This window comes from Alligator mississippiensis, chromosome 5 (genome assembly GCF_030867095.1).
Source record: "Alligator mississippiensis isolate rAllMis1 chromosome 5, rAllMis1, whole genome shotgun sequence".
In the NCBI taxonomy this organism is placed as follows: Eukaryota; Metazoa; Chordata; order Crocodylia; family Alligatoridae; genus Alligator; species Alligator mississippiensis.
The window spans coordinates 31,921,738-31,939,792 of record NC_081828.1 but is presented as its reverse complement, the minus strand read 5'-3'; the positions used below and the strand labels follow the sequence as shown (position 1 = coordinate 31,939,792).

Here is an 18,055-nt window from a genome sequence, read left to right as displayed (position 1 = left end):
TCTGACACTTACAAGAATAAAATAAATTTTCTTCTGTATCTTAATCACATGATGAATAGATGTGAAATAAGATCTATTGAAAATACTGGGATTTGACTTTTAGCCCACAATTTTGAAAGTGTATTTCTTTTAATCCAATTTAGTTTAAAATATTGCCATAATATGCCATAATTGATTTTAGTAAATTACATTGGAATCTTTTTGCTACTGGATCAAGAAATGATATAAGCTCAATGTAGTCTTGACTATATATCTGTATTAAAAATGTTACAGGAATAAGACTTCAGTTTGATTCATTCCTAATGGAATTTTAAACTATAAACTATAAAGTGGTATGTGAATTAAGTCAGAAAATCACAGCAGACTATTTATTTAAGTTAACAATGTGTTCTCTCAGTGCAATGATCTCAACCATTTTCTAATTCCAGCTTCATCAAAGTCCAATAAAATATTCTTATTGTAATATGAACCTGTCTGTAATACACACACACACACACACACACACACACACACACACACACACACACACACACACACACACACACTCTTTTGATTGCAAAACACAGCTCCACAAAATGTATTCAGTGAACATGAAGCATTCTAAAACATAGTTCTGACACAAAGGCCTCTCTTTCCATAGAGTCCTGTAGCTAAAATAAAACTAGATTAGAAAAATCTGTTTTACTAGTAGATTTTCTTGTTGCACATTTATGTTTCCTTATGCCACTGTGCATAGCTCTGTCATATGAATTAGAAATTATGAGGAAGTGGTTCAAAATTGTCACCAATTAATAGACACTCTTTTTGATAGAAAACCAGTCACTAAATTGATGTGTGTGACAACTTACATTTCAGATATGCTAACACAGAAGGTAACTCATGCCTTTAGAGGTTTCTCACTGAACACTGCTTGATTGAGGCATGCCCTTCCTACAATTCTTGGTAAACAAACAGACAAAAAATCCCTGGTAATTCAGGAAACTCTCACTTTATTAGTATTTTGAGCAAAAAGAGCACCCTTTTCTCTTTAATTCTACTCCTAAAAACAACATGAAGATGTTTCAGAACTTAAAAATGTTTAAAGGTAAGCACACACCTGCTTTGCTTAACCATTTTGAAGAATTTGGGATACAGACTTTGGAAAAGTTTCTATTAGGCACATATCTACAAACAATAAAGACCACCCAACTGCAATAGAGGAGGAAAATGTTTAAAATCAAAGAGAAAGCAAGCCTTTATAATGGAAAAAAATGCTCAGGGAACTTTTCAAAATGGAAGGACAATTACAACTGAATAATGCAATCAGCTGCTCAGTACTAATTGTAAAGCAAGCTTATGTTTTATCTCTATATTCTGGACTTCTGCTTCAGCTATTCTAGGAAGTAGAAGTAGAAAAGAAATTCTTGGGGCAACTGTACTGTTATTGCTGTTCGAAATTTTGTTACTAAGCAGTCAAGCACTGCTTATGTTGCTTCGTTGTGTTAAGTGAATTAACAGTAACACTATGTCCTATTAACATTCAAATGCTTTTTCTGCTCTTGCTTTGTATTTCTACTAGAGGTGCACCGATACATTGGTCCGATACCAGATCAACACTGACGTAAAGAAAATTGGCTGTATCAGAAATCGGCCTGATGTGGCTGATAATTTGGCTGATAAATGCCCATGTGTGCACACAGTGCAGCACAAAAGCAGCAAGGAGTACAGCCCAGCAGCTTGAAGAGCTGCGTGCAGCTGGTAAGTCTGTTGTGGTGGAAGGGGTGGGGGGAGGGAAGGGGTGTGTGGGGGGATATGCAAATCAAGGCCCCTGTGGTGGGGGAGGGAGGGAGTGGGGGTGGGACAGGGGCTGCCCAAGTGGGGCAGAGCATGGGACGGTATCACAATTCATGCTGGGGGGGGCGGAGGGCAACTCCCAACACTGCGTGCACCCTGGTAGGGCATGGGGGGTATGTGCCCCTGGATCTGAATGGGGCATGTGCCCCTGGATCTGAGTGGGCTGCCATTGTGGGCTGGGGCCAGGGCTCAGCTGGGCTGTGCTCAGAAAAGGTGGCAGCAGCACTGGGAGGGGGCTATGGGGGGGGCTGAAGCCACCCCAAAATTCACTGTAACCCCCCAACCCCCCTCCCAGTGCCACTGCCACCTGCCCTGAGTGCAGCCCCAGCCCAGCCCCTGCTGGGAAAAGCCCAGTGCAGCCCTGGCCCCAGCGCATAGTGGCAACCCACCCTCACCCCATACAGATCCAGGGGCACACCCTCCCCCATGCCCTCCTGGGGTGTGCGCAGCAGCAGGAGCCTCCCCCCCACCCCTGTACCCTTTGGATGAGCCAAAGCTCTGTCCCATACCCCGCCTCACCCTGGCCGGGCAGCGCCTGTCCAGTCTCACTCCTTCCCTCACCACAGGGGCCTCTATCTGTCCCCCTATATCCCTTCCTTTCCCCCTCCCCTTGCACCACAACAGACTTACCAGCTGGACACTGCCCTTTAAACTGCCAGGCTGCGTATCGGAAATTAGATAGGTATCGGCTGATATGCCTCCTTAAAAATCAGCTATTGGTATCACCCCAAAAATCTCTATCAGTGCACCCCAAATTTCTACCCAAGCATGATAAACATTGACAACAGTTTAATCAGGTTCAAAATCAGTCAGAAGAAGGAGGAGCAAAGGAGGAAACATGTAGGTTTTTTCTCTTTGAAACTTTTGTCCATACACACTGGGCTACTTTAAAACTACTTGTGTTTGATGGGGAACTTTGCATATTTGGGGATCTGTATAAAGAATGTATAATGGGAGGCCAGTCTTACATGTTAATTCACAAGTAAGTATACAGAAGAACCTGCTTTTTTTTTTACAGGTCCTTCTATGTATTCTTCTATGTAAGAATATACACTGTTTTTTTGAGGCATTGCTTTTTATACAAATATTTGCTGTAATGCTGTTGCATGCCAACAGATTCAGACGTGATTGGTATACAGCTAAGTCTGTGACTGCTCGATACAGAATTATCAGTTATGAATGTGCATTCTGGAGTTGCTCAGCATAGAAAAGAACAACTAGATGTATAGTGAAGCTTTTCTTCACAGTATTTGTGTGGCTTTATTTTTTATTTGTTATAAATAGAAACAGACTTAAGTCCAACATTCCTCTAGAAAGTTGTAGGACTGTAATCCTAGCTGGATTCAGTTCTGTAATTGTATTTTTCTTTAGCCTTTTTGAAATTATATCTTATGAGGCAAGGCATAATGATGCCCTTTACTGCTACTGTTTTTCAGAATGGGACAAATCCTGTTGTCTGTCTGTTAAATAAATCCCACTTGGCAATTTGGCTGAATAAATATCCAAAACTAGCTTCCATACCTCCACTCCGCTGAATATAGTACCTTACTGAGTGAGGATTTCCACTGATTTTAATAGTGACTTCTTTGCCCACACCAACCCTAACAGAGATTGGAGCTGCTGGAGTTGCTTTCTTGGTTTGGAGGATTACCATGGTATAGAAGCTTATGATTACTTTTCTTGTGATTCTCTCTGTGTTAATAATGAGGCAGTAGTGGCATGTTCATCTGCTGGTCTTTCTGCCTAGGAGTACTTTTTGTATGAAACTCTGAAATTTTACTGGTCATTTTGTGACTCATTAGATACGACTTATCTATTTCAGAAACATTTCTAGTGATGTAAAGAAAAATAACTGGTCTTTTAGTTCTGTTTTTCTTGGTATTTGTAAATTGTCTTTAAGCTTACGTGCAGGTCTATTCTTGGGGACATAGCATACAACTTGGAGATATTTATGAAAATCTGATCTTTGAAGACCAGGTGTGAAGGAAGTGGGAGCAATTTGTATTATACTATGAATGTTATGTATTCACCCACTTAATTGATTGTGTTTGTGGTGTTTGCTCTGTGGTTCCATGAGCGAATCACATGTAGACTGTAAAGTGGACAATCTTTTTGTGTAGCATCTTCACATGTACTTTAAGGGCATCTATCCTTTGAGGTTTTTGTTTCACCATTCTGAAGTGAACAGCCTGGCTGGTATCTCCCATAGTAAGTGCAACACAAACCAGTTCTTGAACCTGTGTTGAAGAGCTGCAGGACAGAATAAAGAACTTTGACAAGAGAGAATGCTTGAAGGCATAGGTGATGTGTGGGGGAAGCATATGTCCTGCCAGATTTCTGCCAATGGTGGGGCATGGGACTATAGCCTGTCCAGAGCCAGCCCCTGGCTGGAGCAGGAATGGGGGTGGCGGTGACAGTGGTGTGGAGTTGTGCCCCGCTAATGTTAACACTTACATACTGTCAATGCTTGCAGGGGAGAAGAAAGAAAGAAAGCAGAGACTGAAGGGGTGCAAACAATTGCACCTCAGACCCAGAGGTGAGGATATTAGGATAATCTGGGTTTACCTACAATCTTAGGTAAGATAAATGCAGATTTTTAGGTAGACTGTTGTGGTGAAAACCTTTCTCTTGGTAGCCTTTGTTCCTACTGTTAACATTAAACAGAGCTTTGCTTTGAAAAGGCTCTTTTGGGTCATAGCTCCCAAGAGGAAGACTTATTGGGTAGTCAAATCTAGTCAGCCTGCTGACTTCAGTGAGGCTTGGATTAGGTTCCTAGTAACACGTCTCAGCTCTAAAGATTTCTTAGCACTTCTCCCAAAAATTAGTTTTGTGTCCTGGCTAAATCCAACATGCAAATCATCTTTCAAATGTCACCTGGATGGGTTTTCCATTTTGTGAACTCTTGTGCTGTTCCCTGGGTGCTGTTTAAAATGTCTTCAGCCATCATCATGAAGGGGTATATACTGTATATATTTGCAAATTCTGCTCTGCGACAAGCACACAAGCATTCTCACTTGTTTGGAAGAGTTTGGGCCTAAGTTTGAAAAGTCTCTACAGCACGTAGGGATTTGTGGATTAAATGAATCTTTATAAATATACATCATTACTCATAAGCCTTAAACTGGGTATGCGGGGCTTTTATACCTGAATCTTTCTTCTTATTGATGCTTCCCTTTCAGACTAGAAAAGCATATTACAGCCTGTGCAATATGTGTATTGTCAAGGCATATTGTGGCACTCAAGACGATATTGAGTGCCATATTGTGGCACTCAATTACGATGTCATAGGGATCACGGAGACCTGGTGGGACTCCACCCATGACTGGACCACGGGGATAGATGGCTATACCCTGTACAGGAGGGATCGTGTAGAGAAAAGGGGCGGGGGTGTAGCTCTCTATGTTAAGGAAAGCTACGCGTCCCTGCAAGCCGATATTGGCGACCAGGGTGGATGGCTGGAGACCCTCTGGGTTAAAATCCGTGGGGAACACGGCACAGGGGACACAATGGTGGGAGTCTATTACAGACCTCCCACCCAAAGTCCTGAGCTAGACCAGGAGTTTGCCCAGGAACTGGCTGAGGCAGCTTGCTCCAGGACCATGGTTGTCATGGGTGACTTCAATTACCCAGACATCTCGTGGGAGGATCGCTCAGCAAAATCTGAGCGGTCGCAGAGCTTCCTCTCGTGCGTGGATGACCTCTACCTGACTCAAGAAGTCTATGGGCCAACGAGAGGCAAAGCGCTGCTCGACCTGGTGATGGCTACTGGGGAGGACCTAGTCGGCGACCTAGTGATCGATGGGAAGCTGGGTGACAGCGACCACGAGCTGATCACCTTCACCATCCGCCAAAAAGCTGGCAAGTCAGTCAGCAACACGCAAGTCCTTGACTTCAGGAAAGCCGACTTTGACAAGCTCAGGAGGCTTGTCAGTGAGGCCCTAAGGGACTGTGACCACAGGGAGAGGGGAGTTCAAGAAGAGTGGTTGCTCCTCAAGGGAGCGATCCTCAATGCACAAACTAAGTCTATTCCATCTCGGAGGAAAGGCAGAAAGAGGGGACAGCAGCCCCCCTGGCTCTCCAGGGACCTAGCAGACCTCCTGAGGCTAAAAAGAAAGGCCTACAAAGGATGGAGGATGGGAGTCACCTCCAAGGAGGATTATTCTGCACTGGTCCGGTCCTGTAGGGAGCAGACCAGGAAAGCTAAGGCTGCAACTGAACTCCAGCTAGCTTTGAGCATCAAGGACAATAAAAAGTCCTTTTTCAGATATGTGGGGAGCCAGAGGAAAAGCAGGGGCAACGTTGGACCCCTGCTGAACCAGATGGGGCAACTGACAACTGACGCCCAGGAAAAAGCCAACCTATTAAATAGGTACTTTGCGTCGGTCTTTCATCAACCCCATGGGACGCCTGTGCCTGCTACAGGGCCAGGAAGTCTGGGTGAGGGTGATCCCCTGCCCTCCATTAATGCTGACTTTGTGAAGGAACATCTTGAGAAGCTGGATACCTTCAAGTCAGCCGGCCCTGACAATCTTCACCCCAAGGTACTCAAGGAGCTGGCGAGCATCATAGCCCAGCCTCTAGCGCGGATCTTTGAAAACTCTTGGCGCTCTGGTGTAGTGCCCGAAGACTGGAAGAAGGCCAACGTGGTGCCTATCTTCAAGAAAGGGAGGAAAGTGGATCCGGCTAACTATAGGCCCATCAGCCTGACTTCTATCCCGGGGAAAATCTTAGAAAAGTTTATTAAGGAGGCCACCCTTAATGGACTGGCCGACGCCAACATCTTAAGGGATAGCCAGCACGGGTTTGTTGCGGGTAGGTCTTGCTTGACCAATCTCATTTCCTTCTACAACCAGGTGACCTATCACCTGGACAAGGGAGATGAGATTGATGTCATATATCTTGACTTCAAAAAAGCCTTCGATCTGGTGTCCCATGATCGTCTCTTGGAGAAACTGGCCAATTGTCGCCTTGGGTCCCCCACGATCCACTGGCTGGAAAATTGGCTCCGGGGTCGGACCCAGAGGGTAGTAATTGATGGAAGTCACTCATCGTGGTGTCCTGTGACCAGTGGGGTCCCCCAGGGCTCTGTCCTTGGACCCATACTGTTCAACATCTTCATTAATGATGTGGACACTGGAGTCAGAAGCGGACTGGCCCAGTTCGCCGATGACACCAAACTTTGGGGCAAAGCATCCACACCAGAAGACAGGCGGATGATCCAGGTTGACCTGGACAGGCTCAGCAAGTGGGCGGACGAGAATCTGATGGTGTTCAACGCCGATAAATGCAAGGTTCTCCACCTTGGGAAAAAAAACCCTCAGCATCCTTATAGGCTCGGCAGTGCTATGTTGGTTAGCACTATGGAAGAAAGAGACTTGGGGGTCATCATTGACCACAAGATGAACATGAGCCTGCAATGCGATGCTGCGGCTAGTAAAGCGACCAAAACGCTGGCTTGCATCCATAGATGCTTCTCAAGCAAATCCCGGGACGTCATTCTCCCCCTGTACTCGGCCTTAGTGAGGCCGCAGCTGGAGTACTGCGTCCAGTTTTGGGCTCCACAACTCAAAAAGGATGTGGAGAAGCTTGAGAGAGTCCAGAGAAGAGCCACGCGCATGATCAGAGGTCAGGGAAGCAGACCCTACGATGACAGGCTGAGAGCCCTGGGGCTCTTTAGCCTGGAAAAGCGCAGGCTCAGGGGTGATCTGATGGCCACCTACAAGTTTATCAGGGGTGACCACCAGTATGTGGGGGAACGTTTGTTCACCAGAGCGCCCCAAGGGATGATGAGGACGAATGGTCACAAACTACTACAAGATCGTTTCAGGCTGGACATAAGGAAGAATTTCTTTACTGTCCGAGCCCCCAAGGTCTGGAACAGCTTGCCACCGGAGGTTGTTCAAGCGCCTTCATTGAACACCTTCAAGATGAAACTGGATGCTTATCTTGCTGGGATCCTATGACCCCAGCTGACGTCCTGCCCTTTGGGCAGGGGGCTGGACTCGATGATCTCCCGAGGTCCCTTCCAGCCCTAATGTCTATGAAATCTATGAAGACACAAATGTCCTTTTATTTTCACTACAGCACTGCATGCAGCACTGACAGCAAAGCGGTAATAAATACAGTATATGCATGTATAATAAATATTGTTGTTTGAAAGTTCTACACACATTGGGCACAGATTTTATTTCACTACATCACAAGATACAATGACAGCAAAGAAGTTTTATCCTCTTAACATAAAGTAAACAACAAACAAACAAACAAAAAATAATCCTGCTGTCAGTATTGTGGATCAGCATTTCCATCCTGGCACAACAGGATTCAGAATCACTTTCATTTCACAAACAGAATTAATAGCAAATCCACATCTATCCTTAGCACCAAAAGCTTCTATGAAGACTCTTTTAAAAGAATTCTGTAGACAAATAGTACACATTTTTCACCTGAGCACATCAGAACACAACAAAACACTTCCACTTTCTAGACTACTGTACATGAACTACCACAACAACCAATGCTTTCTGTCAATTTTCTTATCATATACTGTATTTCTCTTTTGCTTCATTTTTAATATCTGTTTTTTCAAATCGTTTTTACCAGTGCTTACTGAGATGGGACACTAGTTTGTAACACAGCTTAGTCTAAAACAGATGTAACATTGTGAAAGCGAGAACATTACAGAATTGAAAGTCAGTCATAGCTAAAGCTAAAGCCCCTGCTGGGGCTGTGTTCTGCCTGAAGTTGATCTCTCTGTCATCACTAGGTCATCAAAGTTCACAATCAAGTCTTTCTTAATAACAGCAGGGAGTTAGAGACCGCTAAGATTTTGAGAAGAAAACACCCCAACACTTGGCAACAAAGAAAACCTAATCATTCTTGTTTTTCATCCACAAAACAAACTTGGGAAAATGAATTTGTGTTATCTCAGTGTAAGAACTGTGTTCTCAATCTTGTAAGAAGTTTGAGTTGTCTCAAAGAAGTGATTGATGGAACTATTCATGGATTTAAGTGCTTTCTGAATAGGGATAGATGACTGAATTTGGGCCTATGGGTAAAGTGTCCAAAAGTGACTTCGGGGGTGTAGGTTGTAGCTATATTAGTTTAAGGACATAAGCAGACAAGGTTCTTTGGGTAAATCTGATATATTTTATTAGAACAACTCAAAAATTTGGAAAAAATGTTCTTGGCAAGCTTTTGGGTACAAACACCCTTCGTCAGGCTGAGGAAGCATCTGCAGATGGTCTGTGCTCTTCTTGGGTGGAGTGGCAAAGCAGCCAGAGGCCTGTATGTATACAAGAAAGCCAGTGAGTTAAAATGTAAATTGAGATGGTCAGTAGGTGAGAGAGAGGTGGGGGGAAGGGGTAATGAATGTGGCTATAGTCAAAAGATGAGAGAGAGAGGAGGGGGGCAGGGAAGGGAATGGGAATAGCTGGTAAAAAGTGGAGGGTTTACCTGGGGAGTCAGATGTTAGGCAGGTTGTGTGTCAAGAATCCAATGTCTGTATTTAGTCCATGATTTTTTGTATCCAGCAGGTTGATGAAGTGAAGTTCATAGGCTCATCTGTGAAAGGCATTTTGTAAATTCCCTTTGAGGATTAGAACTGAGAGATTGGCGAGAGAGTGGTTTTCTTGTGAGAAATGAGCCCCCACTGGTAATTGTGTATTTTTGTCTTTAATAGATTTTAAAGCTGAGCAAAAGCATTTGGTCAGATCGAGGTGTTGTTCTGAGGCATGCAGCGTATTTTTTGGGTGGTATGTGGTTGTTGTTGCTTTTGATCTGTAGGCTGTTGGGGTCTCTGGGTTCTGGAAGGTTAATGCTAGCAAGTCGTCTTCCAGATTCCAAAGGTGACACAAGAAGAAACAACTCGGAGCTGTGTTCAGTGGTGAAAGCTCACAAATGTTTACTATCCTTTGTCAGTATACCAGTTGGCCTGATTAACAGTCTGTCCAACTTAGTGAAGCTTGTCCTTGAAAGGTGAAGACCCTGTATGTTGTTCGCATTCTCCTAAGTCTTCTGAAAGGGACAGGTCTCACAACCCTTGTATTTTAATCACCTCAACCTCCCTATCCTGTACCAATTCTTATCTCTCTTTCTCTCTTCATTTTTACTTGTTTCATCTGCAAAGTTTACACGCCTACACTTTGCTTCTTGTTATCTCTGTCTCATTAGTGAGTTCTTACTTTTTACATGCGTCCTGGAGGTTTTCAGCTGCTATTTTCATATTTCCTTCTTTGAATCACTGTCTTTTGCTTATTAGTGGGTTTTTTCTAATTTTTTTTCTTTCTTATCAGGTCATGCTGTGGTCATGGGGCCCCTTTCTCCCATACTGCTTTTTGGCACCATTACTTGCTATAGCTTAACATAACTCTGGCCTTGTGCAAATGGAACTCTTACACTAGGTAAGAAAAGTCTAGAATCTGAGCCAAGTGGAACAAGTGAAAGGAGACTCTATAAAGCAAGACCTCATCTATTCTAGGAAAGTGCCATTCTTTTAGCCAAATAGTAGGGCTGTGCAAAGCTTTGGTTGCTGATTCAATTAGGCAGAGAGTTGGTCTGATTTGGTGGCCAAATCTCTAAATCTGAATCAAATGAGGAGACCCCTTAATCTCTCTAAATCAAATAGGAACCCTCTGAATCGATTCAGAAAGATTCAACGATTTGGACATAGGCACAGCTTTAAGTGTTTTTTCTACATACCTCAAGGTAGCAGGTGGCTCATAAATGCTGAGATGCTGGGGCAGATGGAGCGTCCTACAGGAGCATGGGAGGGTCCCCAGTGTGCTTGGCAGCAGACTCGGAAGTGGACCAGAAGCACTTCCAGTCCACTTCCAGGTCCACTGGGGAGGGTGCAGGGGACTCCCTCTGCCTCCCTCCCTCCCCCCAGTTTAGTGACTGGTGCCTCCTGGGTCTGGGGGGGCACCCAGGACCCCCCCGTGGCTGATGACCGAGCTGGAGGGGTGCAGGGCCCCCCCCCCCCGCATGCTTGGCAGCAGACCCAGAAGTGGACCAGAAGTACTTCTGATCTACTTCTGGGTTTGCCATCGAGACATGGGGGCCTATGGGACACTCCATCCGCCCCACCATCACAGTGTTCACATGCCATGCCTGGTACCTCAAAGAATGTAGAAAAAACATTTAAAGTTGTGTCTATGGCTGAATTGCTGATTCTCCAAATAGACATTGAATCTTCAGATTTGGATTCGGCCAAATTGAATCAGGGACATGGATCCAAATCAACAAATCAAATCACTGTCCCCAGTTCAGGCCGAATCTGAATCTGAATTGAATACAGTCCATTTTGCACACCCTTACTGAATAGATTGTAAGGATGATATTCTACCTCCATTGAAATCAATGGCAAAACTCCTACTGGGTTCCAGGAGGGGCTATGATTCACCCTGAATCTCTCAAATGATACTGATGCAAATTCTCTATTAAATATGCTTAAACTGGTTTAACCTTCACTTAATTAGCTGAATTAAACAAAAATCGATTCAGTTAAACCAGTGAAATATTTTCTTGTATAAAGAAGCCTCAAGAGAGGTGGTCCTTTAAATCATGGTGGGGACTGTGTCCATTTAAGGGAATGTTTTGTGATGCCAATGGGTGAAGGAGAGGTAGAGAGGGCTCTTTAGCCTGGAAAAGCGCAGGCTCAGGGGTGATCTGATGGCCACCTACAAGTTTATCGGGGTGACCACCAGTATCTGGGGGAACGTTTGTTCACCAGAGCGCCCCAAGGGATGACGAGGTCGAATGGTCACAAACTACTACAAGATCGTTTCAGGCTGGACATAAGGAAGAATTTCTTCACTGTCCGAGCCCCCAAGGTCTGGAACAGCCTGCCACCGGAGGTGGTTCAAGCACGTACATTGAACACCTTCAAGAGCAAACTGGATGCTCATCTTGCTGGGATCCTATGACCCCAGCTGACTTCCTGCCCTTTGGGCAGGGGGCTGGACTCGATGATCTTTTGGGGTCCCTTCCAGCCCTAATATCTATGAAATCTATGAAAGAGAGAGAATTAAAGCATTGCTTCCAATGTTATGCTGGAAAAACCTGGCAAAATCCACAGTCAATTATATTCAGGCAGTGTCACACTCCCTTAGCAGCTAATGGAACCACGAGGCACAATGCCAAAGGAGTCAGCAGTCTGGCAGGTTTCTAAATACTGATTCAGAGAGTGCACGACAGGCCATTTGTACCATATGGCACTCAAGAATTAATTCAGGAAAGGCTGCTGGACATCCAGGGAGATCAATGTTGAAATGCCATTTAGAAGGGAAACGTCAACTCGAGTGGCAAAAGTCCATAAAACCATGCAAGCTCCAGAGGCCAAGAGATGGGAAGAGAAATTGAGGAGCAGGGAGTCCGCCCCTGTTTCTGAATATCTGCATTTAGTCCGCAGTCATTTCCCATATCCATTTACTTCAGCTCACTCTTATGAAGTGGGTGTTACAAAACGTATTTAAGTGATTCTTGTCAGAGGCACCTGCTGTGGTCAGTGAATTTTATTTGACTAGTAGAAGCTAATATGACTCTGGCACACTGGTCACTCTGTCATTGACCCTCTGTCAAGGGTCCAGTGTAGCAGCTTTGCATTGCTCAGCATTACCAAGCCTTATCAAGAAACGATCAGTGCATGGTGTTAAAAAAATATAAAAACTTCAGAAGTGCCATACTGTGTCCGTAGTCCATCTAGAATGGTATGCTGTGTCTGACAGCAGCAGGAAAGGATGCTTCAGACTTAAGGATTGCAGACTGGATCTGACCCATGAAGATGTCTGATCTGGTACAAGGGATCGGTCTCATGGAGCTATGCTTTGCACATTGATGGGGCAGCAGTGCTCCCCTCCACTACCAAGCCTGTTGCTCTGCATTGTCTGAGCTTACCTCTGCTGCAGAGGGGCTGGAGGAAGGGGAGAGGTAAAGACTTCTGGCCCAGAGTGATGGCCAGGTCATAAGTTCTGGCCCATGCTGGCAAAAGGCTGCCAACCTCAGCTTTAGAGGGGCTGGGAGAGTGTAAGACCAAGGTATATCTAGAGTGATCTATGCCCTGCCATGCTCTGCCTGGCATCCACCATCATTAGTTCTGCATTTAACCCATATCATTCTGCATTTAGCCCAGGGAAATAAGACTGATCCTGAGTGATGTTGAATACTTGCTATAGGCCTCACAGACAATGTCTGATATTTTTTGCCAGGTGTTAAGTGCCCTCAACTTTCAGCAGTCTTAGTGAGAGGTTAGGGGCTCAGGACCTTGTAGAGTTGGGATCGTGGTCTGCTGTTGTTTGGCATAACTGTGTAGAAGTCAACAGATCTGGCTCAAGTTGGTCTTCCATTGGTGAGTGTGTTTTATTCCTGCATCGTGGAGCACAACTTACACTTTTGTGCAAATAACATACTAGAAATAATAATAAAAACCTTTTCCCTGAGTAGTTTTTAATTTACTTTCTGGTTTTAATAAATCTCTCTTGTCACAATCATTGATTTCCCATTTTTATAGAAATGCAGTGCTTCAAAAATACGGAGTCATTCTCGTATCCACACAGGTGCCAGCATTCTAAATGATAGACCACCGGGTATTGTCAGTGCGAATATTTGTTGAAATTATATAGCAAAAAAACAAACAACCCCCCCCCCCCAACCAACCCCTCCCCCCCAACCAAACAACAACAACAACAAAACCAAAAACAAACCAACCAGGAATGTTGTTTATCCACCAACATCCTATATACAACATACAGACTCACCAGGAACTTAAACAGTCGCACCAGGTCAGGATGGTAATGTCTTGTGCACCTTGTCCCTTACACTGGTCAGTACCAGATGCTTGAGTGGAAAGCATAAAGCTCCAGAAGGCCTATCATTGTAAAATGGTGTAAACTGTCATAGCTCCAGTGATCTCAACTAAATGCTTTAGGTGCACTGTAGGGTGGCCAGAGCTCCTCTACTTTTTTATGAATGTATTCTGTCTACCAGTACTCTCTCTTCCTTTCTCAAAGCATCTTAACATTTTTACTATGGATGCAGAATGAATAGTTACTTTGGTTGATGCTATCCATACTGATGACTTTGGGTCTCTTTTCTCAGTGGCTGTAAGTAATTTAATTCCTCCACTCATTATGAATGAATAGTTCAAATGATTCTTGATATGGGTGGAGATATGACCTTGTATTTGTTCACATTTGCCATGGCACTGCCTAATTTTCTATCATTTCAATATTAATGCATGACAGGATTGGGCCTTGCATGCCAGCATCAGGTCCTGAGGAACTGCATTACTGTGTGTCAGGACTGGCCCCCATGCTGCCATGTGCACCTGATCTAGCATACCAGGCCATGGACCTCTGGCAAGCCCTGCAGGCCAGGTGACATGGCACTAGGTACCAGATCTGGTCCACAGGTCAGGGGTTGAGTACACATGCTCTAAAGCAAGTGGGACCTGTGTACTTCCACTTATTCTAGCTACAGCATTCCATTCTTTTTTGAGAAAGGTTCCACAAAAACTAAAAAACAAAGGACATGTGAATGCAGCCAGATAGGTTAAGGAGAAAAAATAATAACCCCAGATTGTACAATGTCAGGTTAAAGCACTAAGGAATGTATGAAGTGGAAAGATATATGTTTGCAACACAGTTTGATCAGTGCCTCAAGGACAGAAGTGACACCATACTTCTACTTAGCACTGACAGAAATCGCTGGAAGGGATGCGTTCTTACAGACAAAGTGCTGGAGGCCATCTTATCTTCCTCTTCCTTCTTCAGAGCTTCCAAGCCAAATACATCTCATGTAGCTTATTGGCTTCCTGAAACATCTTTAACTTCAAAAGAAACTGAAACAGCTATCTTGATTTTTAATGGTACTGGCAATAGCAAAAGTTGTACTCAAATTTCTTCATCTATGAAGTGGATGAACTGCCTGGGTCCTTTTTGATTGCACTAGTGTACTGTAGTTCTTTATGAGCAAACTAAATCTGCTTCTGCTTCAGTAGAAAAGAGAAATCTATCAGTGGTGGGGGAGGACCCTTTGATATGTTTAGAGCTCTTAAATTAGCTGATGGAGTTGTTAGTTTCAGTGCCTCAGTTGTCTGCCACTTGCTGCTTACTCAGACCAGTTTTTCACTACTGCTTATAGTGGTGGGGATGTGGTGGCAGAGTAAAAAGTGTCTTGTGGTGGCTCAAGAGCTGTGCATTTAAGCCTCTGAATCCGAGGAAAAAGGCCATGTTGTAAATAGGTACCCAGTTCCTGGGGCTGGGAAGTCAAATGAAGCTAGGTATGATGCTATCCACATAAGTCCCTTGTGTGTTGTTGTCAAAGAAACGGGTGTGCCTTAACCATGATGGTCCAGTGGGCTACTAGGCACGTGTGCACCTTTTAAGTTGGTAGCATTGTTACAAAAATCTTTTTTTTTAATAGAACTGATTCTGGACAAAGCTGTGTGAACTAATGGAAGGATAGGAGGTTCACTTTCGGACTTTTGTTCAGTGATTTATATGGGCAATTCTAAAATACTTGAGGGCCTCCATCCCTCTCTCTGCAACCCTAGCTTCCAAACTTCTATCCTACAAAAGCCAACCCTATCCTCTCACTCTTTCATTAAATATCAATATCTCTTGGTCTCTCTTGCCCCTTGCAGCCTGTCATTATATCTCCTATATCCCAATGACTCCTGAAATCCCTTCCTCTCTCTCATCATGAAGCTTTATAATAGCCTTAACTTCTTTCTGTCTCTTCATGGATTTCCAACAAACTCCTTTCATCACCCAATCAACAGGGAACTTTACTCCATTGTAGGACCTAGTTCCCACTAGGGCTGTGTACATGCATTTAAACAATCTGGAAGAATTCTCCCAGGTTTGTTCTACTGGTAGAAAAACTCATGGGGAGATGCCTTAACAGACATTTGAATGACATTTGAATGATGAGCCTTTTGAAGAGCAGATGCTGATGCTGTGAAGCCAGGGGTCCCCTTTGCATACATCTCAGTGTGATCTGCAGGCTCCTTCAGTCTGACTGGCAACAAATGGCAGTAGTGCACAGGACAGCCCCAATCAGCTGACCCAGACTGCCTGTGTCTTCCTGTAGCACAATGTGGAGATTGTGAAGGGGGCATGTTCTGTTCCCTGCTTGGCTGGAGCATCAGAGTCCAGTGAGCTACACACTGTCTCCTTGGGGCATGGGTGACTGAAGCCACCTTAGTCAGGGGAGGCACATGCTCCCCCCAGCAACCAGTCAACCAACAGGGGGTGGGGGTCCCCCCACACCCGATCGCACTGACCAGGAAGCAGCCATGGTGCTCCTGGAGCTGGCCACAGTGCTCCATCCCATGCTCCCACTCCCTGGCCGGTGCTCGCGGGGGGGGGGGGGGGGGAGGGGACACCGGCACTCCCGCCTGCCACCCCACCCATTGCCTAAGTGGAGAGTGAGGCCTGTTAGGGGGTGAACCAGCACTTTCAGGGGGTGCACATACACCTCCATGTACCCCCTATGTGTCCCCACTGCCTTGGGGGGTGGGGAGCAAAGAACGCTGGGATATCGGAGAACTATGCTGTATCTTCTCTTGCAAGAGAACATATACAAACATTTTCTCTTGCAAGAGAAACTCTCCTTGAAGTTACTTAATCCTGGAGTGAATTTTCAGGTTATTTTTCTTTTGGAGAGGAAAATCCTGAACACCTGTACACTTGAGGTTTCTCTTGGAAGAACAGTGACTCTCCCAGAAAAAAAAAATTAATGTTCATACATGGCCACTGCCCAGCTCTAGATATTTTGTTCTTAATACCTATTTTATTATTTTACTACAGGTATTTACAGATACAATGTCAGTGATAAGGTCCCTTTTCTTTCCTTCTTTAAAGGTAAGTGCAATGTTTTCCCCTTTACCAGTCTTTACACAGTTCCTCAGTTTTGGGTGACTTTTTAGGAATAATGATTTGTATTTTGATAAGTCCATCTTCAATCAAACTGCATCTGATTTGCATATTATCACTTTTTGCAAGAATTTTGCTGTCTGCCTATTATTGATAGTTCTCTCAGCAAGATCTTTTTTTGTCCTAATGCAACTGTTTTCTTATTTTGATTTTTATAAGGAATTTAAGCTCTGCCATTTGCGAGCCAGTATCCCTGTGCCTATCTTCTTATTTGCTTTTCTTCTTTTCCCAATATATTTGTAGAAGCCTCTTTTTATTCCTTTGAACACTTTTATCTAGCTTTGATTCCTTCTGCTTTACTTTCTGTTTTGTAAGCCATAACTGAGTCTTCATATTCTTGTTTGGTTCCCTCCACACTTCATTACAGTGAAGGGTTTGGGTTGTTTTACCTTCAGATCTTTGAACAATCTTCTCGCAAAGCCATGTTGGCTGCATCTTGTTTATAGCCAACACTTTTTTTTAGTGGAACTGAGATCTGCAGTGCCTTAATTTCACTGTGTTTTACAATTCACCAGCTGCTTTTCCACTGATGGATTCCAACATCCCCTCTCCAGACACCATAAAAAGCTCAAGCCCAAAAACTTTACTAATACAGTGAGGGCCTGATCCTGAACTCATCCAAGTTAATGGCAACATTTCCATTTACTTTAATCGTGGCAGGATTGAGGCCTTACTCAGACAAGTATTTTCACTAATGGTCTAAAAGAAATACTCTCCGTTCAAGCAAAATAGAAACTGAGTTTTGGATTAAAAAATGGCAGAGCAGATTTTGAGCTATAGAGCAAGAAGGGAGGAATTTCTATTTAATTTAAATGCCATTGCATGGATTTTCAGCATCCAAAATGAGCAATCTCCAATGGAAGATGAAAAATAGCAGGGGGAAAAATCACTGCATATAGTGCAGTAGTACACTATACTAGGACTCATCCTTCTAGGGTCACAAGAGGAATACTGACCAGAGGGCTATTTCATGGTAGAACAACCCCTCCATGAATGTTGCTGTAGACCTACATACACACTCTTCAGCTCACCCAGTGCTTCATCCCTGACTAGTCCCATGAAGATTCCTTGTAGTGCTGAAGTCCACAGCCTGTGGGGATATGCTCCATTTACTTCTCCTTAAAATTATTTTAAGTAATTGACCAGTCAAAACCTAACTGATTAATAAACCCACAAAACATTGGTCAAACATTGCCAAATAATGTAAAAAATGTTCAAATATTTTTAAAGCATTAATTTATTAGAATAGTTACAAAATAGAGACTTTATAATATTCCATTTGTTAGATA

The 18,055-nt window shown here is 44.0% G+C and overlaps 1 long non-coding RNA gene across 1 annotated transcript in view; it reads left to right on the top strand.

Annotated features, from left to right (window-relative positions):
• LOC132250762 (uncharacterized) overlaps positions 1-18,055 on the top strand; it is a 64,081-nt gene that overhangs the window by 44,226 nt on the left and 1,800 nt on the right. The window contains exon 6 of the long non-coding RNA XR_009462372.1: positions 16,641-16,694. This is a non-coding gene — a long non-coding RNA (uncharacterized LOC132250762). The remainder of the gene's footprint in view (positions 1-16,640; positions 16,695-18,055) is intronic.